Source organism: Chiloscyllium plagiosum, unplaced genomic scaffold, assembly GCF_037043375.1.
Source record: "Chiloscyllium plagiosum isolate Xiang-an unplaced genomic scaffold, Cpla_swu_hap1 HiC_scaffold_4, whole genome shotgun sequence".
Taxonomy (NCBI): domain Eukaryota; kingdom Metazoa; phylum Chordata; class Chondrichthyes; order Orectolobiformes; family Hemiscylliidae; genus Chiloscyllium; species Chiloscyllium plagiosum.
In genome coordinates, this window is record NW_028270142.1 from 114,525,562 (window position 1) to 114,538,473 (window position 12,912).

Genomic DNA, 12,912 nt, shown 5'->3' on the forward strand with positions numbered 1-12,912 from the left:
TATTCCAACAGTGGCCTAACCAATATCCTGCACAGCTGCAACATGACCTCCTAACTCCTGTACTCACTACTCTGACCAATAAAGGAAAGCATACCAAATGCCTGCTTCACTATCCTATCTACCTGCGATTCCACTTTCAAGGAGCTATGAACCTGCACTCCAAGGTCTCTTTGTTCAGCAACACTCCCTAGGACCTTACCATTAAGTGTATAAGTCCTGCTAAGATTTGCTTTCCCAAAATGCAGCATCTCACATTTATCTGAATTAAACTCCATCTGCCACTTCTCAGCCCATTGGCCCATCTGGTCCAGATCCTGTTGTAATCTGAGGTAACCCTCTTCGCTGTCCACTACACCTCCAATTTTGGTGTCATCTGCAAACTTACTAACTGTACCTCTTATGCTCGCATCCAAATCATTAATGTAAATGACGAAAAGTAGAGGGCCTGTTTTAAAAAAATTCTCAAGGTCAAGGACCAGGCTCGCAGGAAAGTAGTCTGACACAGAACAAACAGCCAAGAGGCGAGTCTGCTAGAATATAAGTGTTTTATTCCCCGCAGCGTCGCCACAACCAGGTCTCGTACTTACAACGGGTCTGGTTTATACTCACTCTACGTGTTACCGGAACTGGGAGCCGTCAGTTCTCGTAGAGCGGTTGCCAACAACCCACGCTCGGCGGTTAAACGCAACCCCGGAGCAGACTCTACCGAACTGGAGACTTTTCCAGCTGATATACTCTTTTCCAGATATAAACATTCATGTGAACAGCAGAGCAAGGCTAAAAAACACATTCCATTCTGGTTACATACAGATAAGAAGATTCACACGGGAAGGTGTATAATAAGATTCACACGGGACTAAGCGACACCTTCCATTTTCGGTTAGATTCACACATGTATTGGGACACAATTTTAACCCTTTCACCACATTCCACTGCTTGGCCCAATACATGTGTTGCATTATGATTCACACATGTATTGGGACATAATTTTAACCCTTTCACCACATTCCACTGCTTGGCCCAATACATGTGTTACATTATGAGCACACATGTATTGGGACACACCACATTCCACTGCTTGGCCCAATACATGTGTTACATTATGCCCATATGTATTCTTTCTAACAAGCGCCTACGTACACGCCAAATATACAAGCAAGTCAGGACATTACAGCATGTTAAAATCACCAGGACCGCTACCAGGATCGACAAGGGTGGGAACAGGAATGTCCCCGCAGTGGAGGACATACCACTCAATATGTCCCACCAATGATGAGCTGCCACTACACGGGCAGCATGTACTACCTCCTGTCCATGTATAAAGGTAGACACCGTAACCTTGGTGACATTGGTTTGATGCTTTCGTAATATCTGCTTAAGCTCCTCGGATCGGTCCAATGCTCGCTTAAACCGATCCAGGGAAATGTTCCAAGGATTCATCAGCACTTTCCACTGCACCTTGGTAACGTGGCGAGCACTGCTATAAGTGGTCAACAGATAGGTCTGATTCTGCCAGTGCCACTGATAGACATTTGAGAGGCATCCCGATAGGATGTGGATTATCGGTAGCCACACAGAGCGTGTGTGGCCCAATCTGCCACATCATGTCCCTTGGAGTTTCAACAGTCCATTCGCACAGGGCCGTTCCCTTAGTCAAGCAAGGGTCCCGATACCTGTCCATCAGTAGGCAAGTTTTCCCCTGATCAGTCTGTTCACAAGCGGACAGATCATAGGTAATATTGGTATCTGGGCTAAACCACTGTCCCCTTGTCTTCAGAAAATAATATCCAGAAGATGTAATCACTGGTAATACATAATATCGACAGACCGTAACAGTGTGGGTTACATTCATGGTAACAAAGTATCCGTTACACATAGTTGCGTTACACCATGGATGGGTTATCATCCACAATTTCTCAGATACATTCCATATTCCCCTCCACGCTTGTACATTGGGGGATGTTACCACACGCAAAAAGCGTTCTTTCTGTATTTGAGCATGCAACATTTGAATATGACAGGCAGTCCAATTTAACTGAGCCGTAATGTTCTCAAACAGTTCCTGAGTGGCACCCCAGACATCCAGTTCCCATTGCAGAGATCGTATCATTATTTCAGCTGTCTCTCCTTGAGTCATCATTACGGATGGCATCCACCTTCCAATAGTATGTAGTCCTTGTGAGGTGGCCTGTCCCGTGTTAGATAATTTAGTACGGGTTACCTCAGAGTCAATAGCATTTGAGATACCCATGACAGTTCCTGCACCTCCCAGTAGAGTGTCATACCATGCACGCCGCCTCCTCTTATGTTGGCATTCTGGGATAGCCGGCAGCCGCACCTGCCAGTGAACATCAGTGTGCAGTACTGCCTGGGCCATCTGCTGACAAGTTGACATAATGGGAGCCAACTGTGTGCGGTGCGCGTCAGAGACATTAGGGCGCACCAAGATCAGCCATAACATTCGAGTCCGGTTTTGAATAACTGTTCCATTGCTGATCCAGATGTCCTCATCTCCAGTCGTGATGTTCCATCGTGTCCCGTTTGAGCTTTCACATTCACGAGAGGTTATATTCCAATGACACATATTCACCGTTGCATTCAACATCAATGTACAGTTAGGGGTTATCAAAGTTACATTTCTCCCCTTATAACATCGTACACAAGTATACATTTGACAATCACTCGTGAGATCTAAAATTGCACACCATTGATTTGCCGCGCACTTAAAATCATCTTGCTGTCGTTCCTCACTACTAATTTTCCAACCTACATTTTGTTTCGATAAGGGTACCAACGACTGAGCTGGCACACTCCTCCAGACTGATTCCCCAGGATACATAATGGTGACCAGACTGTCTTTTCCTTGGGCTATGATCTCTGCCGGTTTGGGGGGACCAGTTGTCTGGCGTACCCATACCTTGGCACCCTTAGTGTCAGTAGACCCAAATCCCCCCGTCCCACGCTCAGTAACCTTAACGGGAGCTCCCGTCTCTTCCACCGTTGTGAGGTTACATGGTTTAATAACTAATTGTGCTATTCTGTCTCCCTTCTGTATCACATAAGGTCCAGATGTAATGTTGACCAGGACTACTCCCAATTCCCCTTGGTAGTCCGCGTCAATTACTCCTGCCATTACATCAATCCCCTTTAGTGACAATCCCGATCGCGGGAGGATATGCCCATAGGTCCCAGGGGGACAAATCAATCCTAATCCGGTCTTAATCACCGTAGGTTTTTGTTGGACCAAAGTCTGTGTAGTTAACGCTCATAAGTCCAGTCCAGCCGACATGACTACCATATGCACTGCTTTTAATTCTGCCCACTGACTACTTTTTCCCTCCCCTAATTCTTCTAGGGTAGTGCCTTGTTTTGGGTTAAAGGCGGCAGCTTTCCATCTACGTTGTCCCGCTTTCCATTGGGCTGACCCATCTACGAACCAAGCCGTGGCTTGTTCATCCGGGGTCAGTTCATCATACCGTTTTCCCATCTTAACGGGTGATTCCTTGTATTCAATCACCTCAAACCGTTTTTCCCCTTCCTCAGGTGCCTCCGCCACTTGCTCATGTAGGACTGACACTCCTTTCTGTCCAGTCCGCACTCTCTCCGACACATACCATTTCCATTTAATGATGCTGCTCTCTTGGGCAGTTCCTATTCGGTGGGTAGTGGGGTCACTAAGTACCCACGGAAGAATAGGGATAGCTGTTCTCATGATCACTTCATGTCCAATGGTCAGGGCTTCGGTTTCCACCAAGCCCCAGTAGCATGCTAATAACTGTTTCTCAAAGGGGGTATACCGTTCCCCTGCCGGGGGTAATTTTCGGGACCAAAATCCCAATGGCTTACGGGTTCTTCCCTGTTTTTGCCATAAGCTCCAATTGGCATAATCCCCCTGTGCTGAGACTTGCAGTTCTACAGGTCCTGACTGTATCTTTCCCAAGGATACAGCTTGCTGTATCGCTTGCTTGGCCATTTCAAATGCAGTTTGATGGACCTCCGTCCATCCGAACGCTGCCTTTTTCCTCGTAACTCGATACAAAGGTTTTAAAATTTGTCCTAAATGGGGAATATGCTGTCTCCAGAATCCGAATAACCCAATAAATTGCTGCACGTCCTTCTGGGTGTGAGGGACGGCAAAGACCTGAATCTTATTTTTAGCTTTCGCAGTGATTTCCCTTTCCCCCTTGTTCCACACGATTCCTAAGAATTTTACCGTTTGTGAGGGACCCTGGATTTTGGCTGGGTTGATCTCCCACCCATATCCTCGCATATGTTGAACCAGTTGGTCCAGCAATTCCTGAACCTGCTTCTGACTTGTCCCCTGTATCATCATATCGTCAATATAGTGCGAGATCATCACTTCGTCAGGCACTTTAAAGGCAGCCAAGTGTTCTGCAACTATCCGGTGGCAGATAGTAGGGCTATGCAGATATCCTTGGGGCAATCGCGTGAACGTGAATTGTCTACCCTCCCAAGTGAATGCGAACTGTTCCTGCCTATCTTCGGGAATAGGAATTGTGAAGAAGGCATTAGCCAAATCAATTACTCCGTACCACACCCCTGGATGATGTTGGATTCGTCCTATAATAGTGACGGCATCCGGGACCGCTGCCGTCAAGGCCGGAGTGTGACGCTTTAGTTGCCGATAATCTGCCGTCATCCGCCATGACCCATCGGCTTTATGTACGGGCCATAAGGGGTTATTCCACGCCGTGGTGCATGTCCTAAGCACTCCAGCTTCCAAATAATCCTTAATTGTGGCGGATATTTCTTTATGTCCGCCGGGAATCCTATACTGTCTAAGACTTATTACGCGATCGGCGATCGGGATGGGGAAGGGGTCCATTTTAACCTTTCCCACTAACACCGTCCTACAGCGCAAAGCCATTTTCGTGATTCCAAATTCAAACTTCCCTTGTTGGAGGTGAAGTGTTAAACCGGCCAGAATGTCCATTCCCAGGATCCATTCTCTAACCGGTGTAATGATAATTGAATAAGTTTTAATGGGCATTGTACCTATCTTTAGGGGCAATTGTACTGTTTTTCCTTCAATCAGATTACCTCCCAGCCCAACCAGCGTGACTGGGGTTCCTTTAAACTTATGGGGCGTCCCATAGATTAAGGTGGCCTCCGCCCCTGTGTCCACTAGAGCCATAACGGTTTGGACGGATTTGCGAATGTCGTCTGCTGACCATTGGCTCGTTCGTGGGCAAACCCTTGGGGCTTGGCCCGATTCCTATTGTTCCTCCCATTCATCTTCCCCAGACAGCACTGGGTAAAGACGTTTGCCTCGCCCTTCTTTGTTCTTGCCTTTCTTACTAGGTTTCCGGCCACGCCTATCCACTTTATAACACTCTCGGAGGGGAGGCCGTACCTCCTCCTCCTCCTCGTCCTCCGAGGATTCCCACCGCTGGGAAGTGGAAGTTCTACCCCTTCGAGGCTCATTAACAACCGGACCCCGTGTCTGACATTTTTGTGTTAGTAATTCCACTAGGTCTTCCATAGTGGGTCGGGACTCCGTCTCTACCCGGGACACCTTCAGTCCCTTTCGTCTGCATAAGTCTTTTAATTCCGGTGTAGGTAGGCCATCAATCTCCGATGCTGGGACCTGCGCCCATATCAAAGCTTGCCACAAAGCACGCCGTGAGGGGCCTTGGTTACTTCCTTGATTAGGGTTTACTTTTCCCCCTGCCCGAGCCTCAGGGCGACGCCCCTCCGTGCCCCCCTGAGAAGCACGGGTTGTGGGTCCCCAATCCCCCAAACCACCCATCTCCCTCATCATACTACGGGCATCTCCTAGGGTTTCTCCCCGTCCACTCAACATTATGGTTAATAACAGTGGTTTATAATGGGGGGGGCAGTCTTCACTAGGTGGTCTCTAGTCTGTCTACTAACATTTGTGTTATCTACCTCGTCCAGCACTCCCAGCAACAGGGCATCCCGCACACACAAACGGGTTAGCCTCTGAACCCCTTCCTTAATTGTTGTCCAAGTTCCTTCCAAGGGGGGCCAATCGGACGGGAAGGGATACTGTTCGGCCACTGCCCTGGCATACATCCCAAATAAGGTCCCCATACTGCGATCTATTACCATATCCTTGGCTTGTCTGCGGTACCCCAGGTCTATGGCAGCATCCTTTGCTAATCCACCAAACTTGGGAGCATCCTGATAGTCTACCTGCACTTGTTGCCCCCCTTCCTCGAGGAGCCGAATTAGCCATAGCTCTAACGGCTCCCCAGGATTACGTCGGGTTTTCTGGGTGATAAACAGCACCTCATCGGTAGTGAAGTCTTCCGTTAATTCAGAGAATTCTGCAGGAGGCTGAGCCCGCGGTAATTCATGCATAATTGCCTCCCCTTGTTCATTCCATATAGGGTTTCCTTCCTCATCTAACATTACCTCCCGTTGCACTGGGAGACGTCTCTGAACCTGCTTTCTCCTAACCACTGGTTTAGCTTGGAGTACGGGTGGGTCCTCTTCGTACTGATCATCTGAATCTCCCCAAATGTTCCCATCCCAATGATCGATATCCCACCGATCCCCGTTATTTAACTGGGCTACAAACGCCCGTACTTGTACTGGGTCCGGGGTTCGAGGGACCTTCCTTTTCTCTTTCCGTTTCTTAGCAGACAGATACATAATAGTTCGTCCTGCTAGTTCAGTTAATGCTGTCAATTCAGCTTTTAACTTCATAATTTCCTGCCTCAACATAGAGGCATCTCCCGAACTGAGTCCCTGCTCATGTTTCAGGAGGGCTAATTCTGCTTCAGCTTTTTGGCGCTTGTCTGACTGTTGTCTACAAGCCGCCGCACAGGCCCACATCCTCCGCTGTACCCCAGGCAAGGGGTTCTTCGGCAGGACTGGGATCCTCTCAAGGGTGGACAGCAGCGACCCTGGGGTTCCTACGCCCTCGGCCTCCCAGTTCTCCGGTCGCCCCCCACCATTTCTCAAACAAACTGCCACGCCATGCCACGGTCCATGCCATCCCGGGACGGTCGGGACCTCCACAGTTTGTTCCTCTGGTTTCTTAGCCTTTTTCCAAAACATTGTTCTGTATCAAAATCTTTCCTCAATTGCGATTGATCCTGCCGGCTACGCCAAAATGTTTTAAAAAAATTCTCAAGGTCAAGGACCAGGCTCGCAGGAAAGTAGTCTGACACAGAACAAACAGCCAAGAGGCGAGTCTGCTAGAATATAAGTGTTTTATTCCCCGCAGCGTCGCCACAACCAGGTCTCGTACTTATAACGGGTCTGGTTTATACTCACTCTACGTGTTACCGGAACTGGGAGCCGTCAGTTCTCGTAGAGCGGTTGCCAACAACCCACGCTCGGCGGTTAAACGCAACCCCGGAGCAGACTCTACCGAACTGGAGACTTTTCCAGCTGATATACTCTTTTCCAGATATAAACATTCATGTGAACAGCAGAGCAAGGCTAAAAAACACATTCCATTCTGGTTACATACAGATAAGAAGATTCACACGGGAAGGTGTATAATAAGATTCACACGGGACTAAGCGACACCTTCCATTTTCGGTTAGATTCACACATGTATTGGGACACAATTTTAACCCTTTCACCACAGGGCCCAGCACCACTGGTCACAGGCCTCCAGTCTGAAAAACAACCCTCCACCACCACTCTCTGTCTTCTCCCTTTGAGCCAGTTCTGTATCCAAATGGCTAGTTCTCCCTGTATTCCATGAGATTTAACCTTGCTAATCAGTCTCCCATGGGGAACCTTGTCGGACGCCTTACTCAAGTCCATATGGATCACATCTACTGCTCTGCCCTCAAAAATATTCTTTGTTACTTCTTCAAAAAACTCAATCAAGTTTGTGAGACATGATTTCCCACGCACAAAGCCATGTTGACGATCCCGAATCAGTCCTTGTCTTTCCAAATACATGTATATCCTGACCCTCAGGATTCCCTCCAACAACTTGCCCACCACTGAGGCCAGGATCACCGGTCTATAGTTCCCTGGCTTGTCTTTACTGCCCTTCTTAAACAGTGGCACCACGTTTGCCAACCTCCAGTCTTCCAGCAACTCACCTGTATTTATCGATGATACAAATATCTCAGCAAGAGACCCAGCAATCACCTCTCTAGCTTCCCACACAGTTCTCGGGTACACCTGATCAGGTCCTGGGGATTTATCGAGGAGAAAGTGAGGTCTGCAGATGCTGGAGATCAAAGTTGAAACTTTATTGCTGGAACAGCACAGCAGGTCAGGCAGCATCCAGGGAACAGGAGATTCGACGTTTCGGGCACAGGCCTTCCTGAAGAAGGGCCTGTGCCCGAAACGTCGAATCTCCTGTTCCCTGGATGCTGCCTGACCTGCTGTGCTGTTCCAGCAATAATGTTTCAACTCCTGGGGATTTATCCACCTTTAACCGTTTCAAGACACCCAGCACTTCCTCCTCTGTAATCTGGACATTTTGCAAGATGTCACCATGTATTTCCCTACAGTCTATATCTTCCATATCCTTTTCCACAGTAAAGACTGATGCAAAATATTCATTTAATATATCCCCCATTTTCTGTGGCTCTACACAAAGGCCACCTTGCTGATCTTTGAGGGGCCCAATTCTCTCCCTAGTTACCCTTTTGTCCTTAATAGATTTGTAAAAACCCTTTGGATTCTCCTTAATTCTATTTGTCAAAGCTATCTCATGTCCCTGTTTTGCCCTCCTGATTTCTCTCTTAAGTAAACTCCTACTTCCTTTATACTCTTCTAAGGATTCACTCGATCTATCCTGTCTATACCTGACATATGCTTCCTTCTTTTTCTTAACCAAACCCTCAATTTCTTTAGTCATCCAGCATTCCCTATACCTACCAGCCTTTCCTTTTACCCTGACAGGAATATACTTTCTCTGGATTCTTGTTATCTCATTTCTGACAGCTTCCCATTTTCCAGCCTTCCCTTTAACTGTGAACATCTGCCTCCAATCACCTTTCGAAAGTTCTTGCCTAATACCGTCAAAATTGGCCTTTCGCCAATTTAGGACTTCAACTTTTAGATCTGGTCTATCCTTTTCCATCACTATTTTAAAACGAATAGAATTATGGTCGCTGGCCCCAAAGTGCTCCCCCACTGACACCTCAGTCACCTGCCCTGCCTTATTTCCCAAGAGTAGGTCAAGATTTGTACCTTCTCCAGTAGATACATCCACATACTGAATCAGAAAATTGTCTTGTACACACTTAACAAATTCCTCTCCATCTAAACCTTTAACACTAAGGTAGTCCCAGTCAATGTTTGGAAAGTTAAAATCCCCAAACATAACTACCCTATTATTCTTACAGATAGCTGAGATCTCCTTACAAGTTTGTTTCTCAATTTCCCTCTGACTATTAAGAGGTCTATAATACAATTCCAATGAGGTGATCATCCCTTTCTTATTTCTCAGTTCCACCCAAATAACTTCCCTGGATGTATTTCCGGGAATATCCTCCCTCAGCACAGCTGTAATGCTATCCCTTATCAAAAATGCCACTCCCCCTCCTCTCTTGCCTCCCTTTCTATCCTTCCTGTAGCATTTGTATCCTGGAACATTAAGCTGCCAGTCCTGCCCATCCCTGAGCCATGTTTCCGTAATTGCTATGATATCCCAGTCCCATATTCCTAACCATGCCCTGAGTTCATCTGCCTTCTCTATTAGGCCCCTTGCATTGAAATAAATGTAGTTTAATTTATTAATCCTACCTTGTCCCTGCTTGCCCTGACTGTTTGACTCACTTCTGTTCTCAGCTGTACCCATCTCAGATCGATCTCTTTCCTCACTATCTCCCTGGGTCCCCACCCACCACCTTACTAGTTTAAATCCTCCCAAGCAGTTCTAGCAAATTTCCCTGCCAGTATATTAGTCCCCTTCCAATTTAGGTGCAATCCATCTTCTTGTACTCTTAGGGCACTGGCTACATGCACCCCACATCCACCGACATTGGCATCCTCTATGTGCCAGTCTCTAGAAATGCTCATGTCACATCTCAGATCACTTCTGCACTTCAACGTTGCACCTTGGGCTGCACTGGCAGCTATTACTGTAATGTTACAGCAAGGACCCCACCCTCAAGGACAGACAGACACAGTGCATAGATTAGACCAGGCTGCATCTCCATGTTCTTTGTTTACTGTCACAGCTCTCAGTCACTTTGAACCAACCTGAGTTCTCAGAGCATCCTGCTGTGTATTGCATTGTTGCACTTTTATTTGCTTTGCTCCTTCAGCCTGCAATACCAGGTTCATATTCCTTCTGTCTTTGATGTTGAACACAGAAACAACAGCAGGATGTTTGTCCTAGTTGTCAGCAGGACTCAGTCAAATCAAAGTGGGATTACAAAATATATTACCAACCATAACATGTGAACTAAACAATGCTTTAGACTTGGAGCCATGAAAAAAACTAATTAAAATGTATAAAACTTTACAGCATCTGCACAATTCACACTGAGTAGTTATATTCTCCTGGCTGAATCACCTCAGGATAAGAAGTTAACTATTTAGGATTAAAATTTTGTCGCTCAAATTGCCATGGATCTTTGTAATTCTCTATCCAATAAGTCCATGGATATTCAGACAATATGCACATTCAAGACTGGATTAATGGACTTTTGGCATGAAGGGAATTGTGGGATAAAGAGATAATGTGGAAAAGTAGAATTGTTACAGATATTCAAAGGTGGAGCAGGCTTGAAAGGCTACAGTCCCTACTCCAGCTCTGAATTCCTATGTGTCAAATGTTTAGGAATTCAACCACTGGCAGTTTATGATTAGGAAAGAGTGCCTCCACCAATCCTACTTTCTGTACTGAATCTAAGGTCCTGTTCATTTAACAGTGATAAAAGACTCATTAGTCTTAACAAGAAGAGGCATTTATCTTAACAAAGGGTGGTAGTCTATTTCATGATAGCAACATGTACAGATTATATTGGTTAGTTAAGTTCCTTTACAGAGACTGTCAGGAGCCAGAGATGATCTGTTTGACCTAACACCCAAATAGTGGGCTGAATGGCTTACATTCCTATGTACTTACACTGGCACCATCCGCTACCTTTTCCTCCAGTACATTAATGGCTGTATTGGCACCACCTTGTGCTCCCCCAAGGAGATTGAACAGTTCATCAATCTCACAAACACCTTCCACGCTGACCTGAATTTCACCTGGACCATCTCTGACACCTCTGTCTGCTTTCTGGACCTCTCCGTCTCCATCTCCTACGACCAACTCAACACGGACATCTATTTCAAACCCATCCGCTACCTGGACCACACCTCGTCCCATCCCACCTCCTGTAAAATCACTATCCCTTACTCCTAATTCCTATGCCTGCGCTATACCTGCTCCCAGGAGGAGCAATTCCATTCCAGGACATCCCAATGACCTCTTATTTCAAGGATTGCAATTTCCCCTCTCATGTGATCAACAATGCCCTCCAGCACATTTCCTTCACTTCCCGCACCTGGGCCCTTGAACACCACCCTTCCACACGCAACAAGGATGGAACCCCCTGGTCCTCACCGTTCATCCCACTAATCTCCGGATACAGTGCATTATCCTCCACCATTTCTGTTACCTACAATCAGACCCCACCACCAACGATATATTTCCCTCCCTATCCCTATCCACATTCCGCAGAGAACATTCCCTCCGTGACTCCCTTGTGAGGTTCGTGACCCCCGCACCAACCTATCCTCCACACTGGGCACCTTCCCTTGCTGCTGCAAGAGGTGTAAAACCTGCACCCAGACCTCCCCCCTCACCTCCGTCCAAGGCCCAAAAGGATCTTTGCACATCAAGCAGAGATCGTCCTGCACATCCACCCACCTCATCTACTGTGTCCATTGCTCTCAATGTGGTCTTCTCAACATTGGGGAGTCAGGATGCCAACTCGCAAAGCATTTCAGGGAACATCTCTGGGACACATGCACCAAGCAACCCCACTGCCCTGTGGTTGACCATTTCAACTCTCCCTCCCAAACCCACAGGGACATGCCAGTCCTGGGGCTCTTCCACTGCCAAACCAAAGCCACCTGCTAACTGGAGAAGGAACACCTCATCTTCTGCTTTGGAACCTTTCAACCACATAGGCATCAACATTGACTTCACTAATTTCCAAATCTTCCCAACCTCATCCCAGATCCAACCCTCCAACTCAGCACCGCCCTCTTGACCTGACCTATCTGTCCATCTGTCTTCCCACCTAACAACTCCACCCACCCACCAACCTATCACAATTAACCCCCACCTATATCCACCTATCGCCTTCACAGCCACTCTGTCCCCAGCCTTCTGTCCACCCTCCCGTTTATCTCTCAGCCCCCTTTCCCTTCCACATTCCTGATGAAAGGCTTATGCCTGAAGCGTTGATTCTCTTGTTCCTCAGATGCTGTGCTTTTCCAGCAGCACACTTGTTGACTCTTCCTTTCCTATGTGTACAGCTGCCAGCAAAGTGAGCCTTCTGATTTAGCAGAAAGAATTTCGACAAATCTTGAATATTGTTCAAGGTTATTACAAAAACAATGTCACCACTTAGCTAAACGAAAGATAGACAGTGGTGTTGGCAATGATTCCAGGTTGAAGCCAGTTAAAAACCTGAAATGAAAAATAGTTTATTCCTCCCTCTACGTGTTTTGATTTGCTTGTAATGTACATAATTTTAAAAATACATACAAGATGTGTAAAGAAATGTTTAATGTCATAATATGCTAATAGAAGAGTTAACAGAAATATTTGCTCACATTGCAATCTCAGAAGAACTGCAAGGATATTACACATGAAAAGTACAGTCTTTAATATTAAAAATGTCAAGAAATATCTCAAAATCCATCTCTAAATCCTCACTTGCTATTCCCAATTTCCGTACCATACACTCAATATATGTCCAATTTGGTTATGTTTCTACA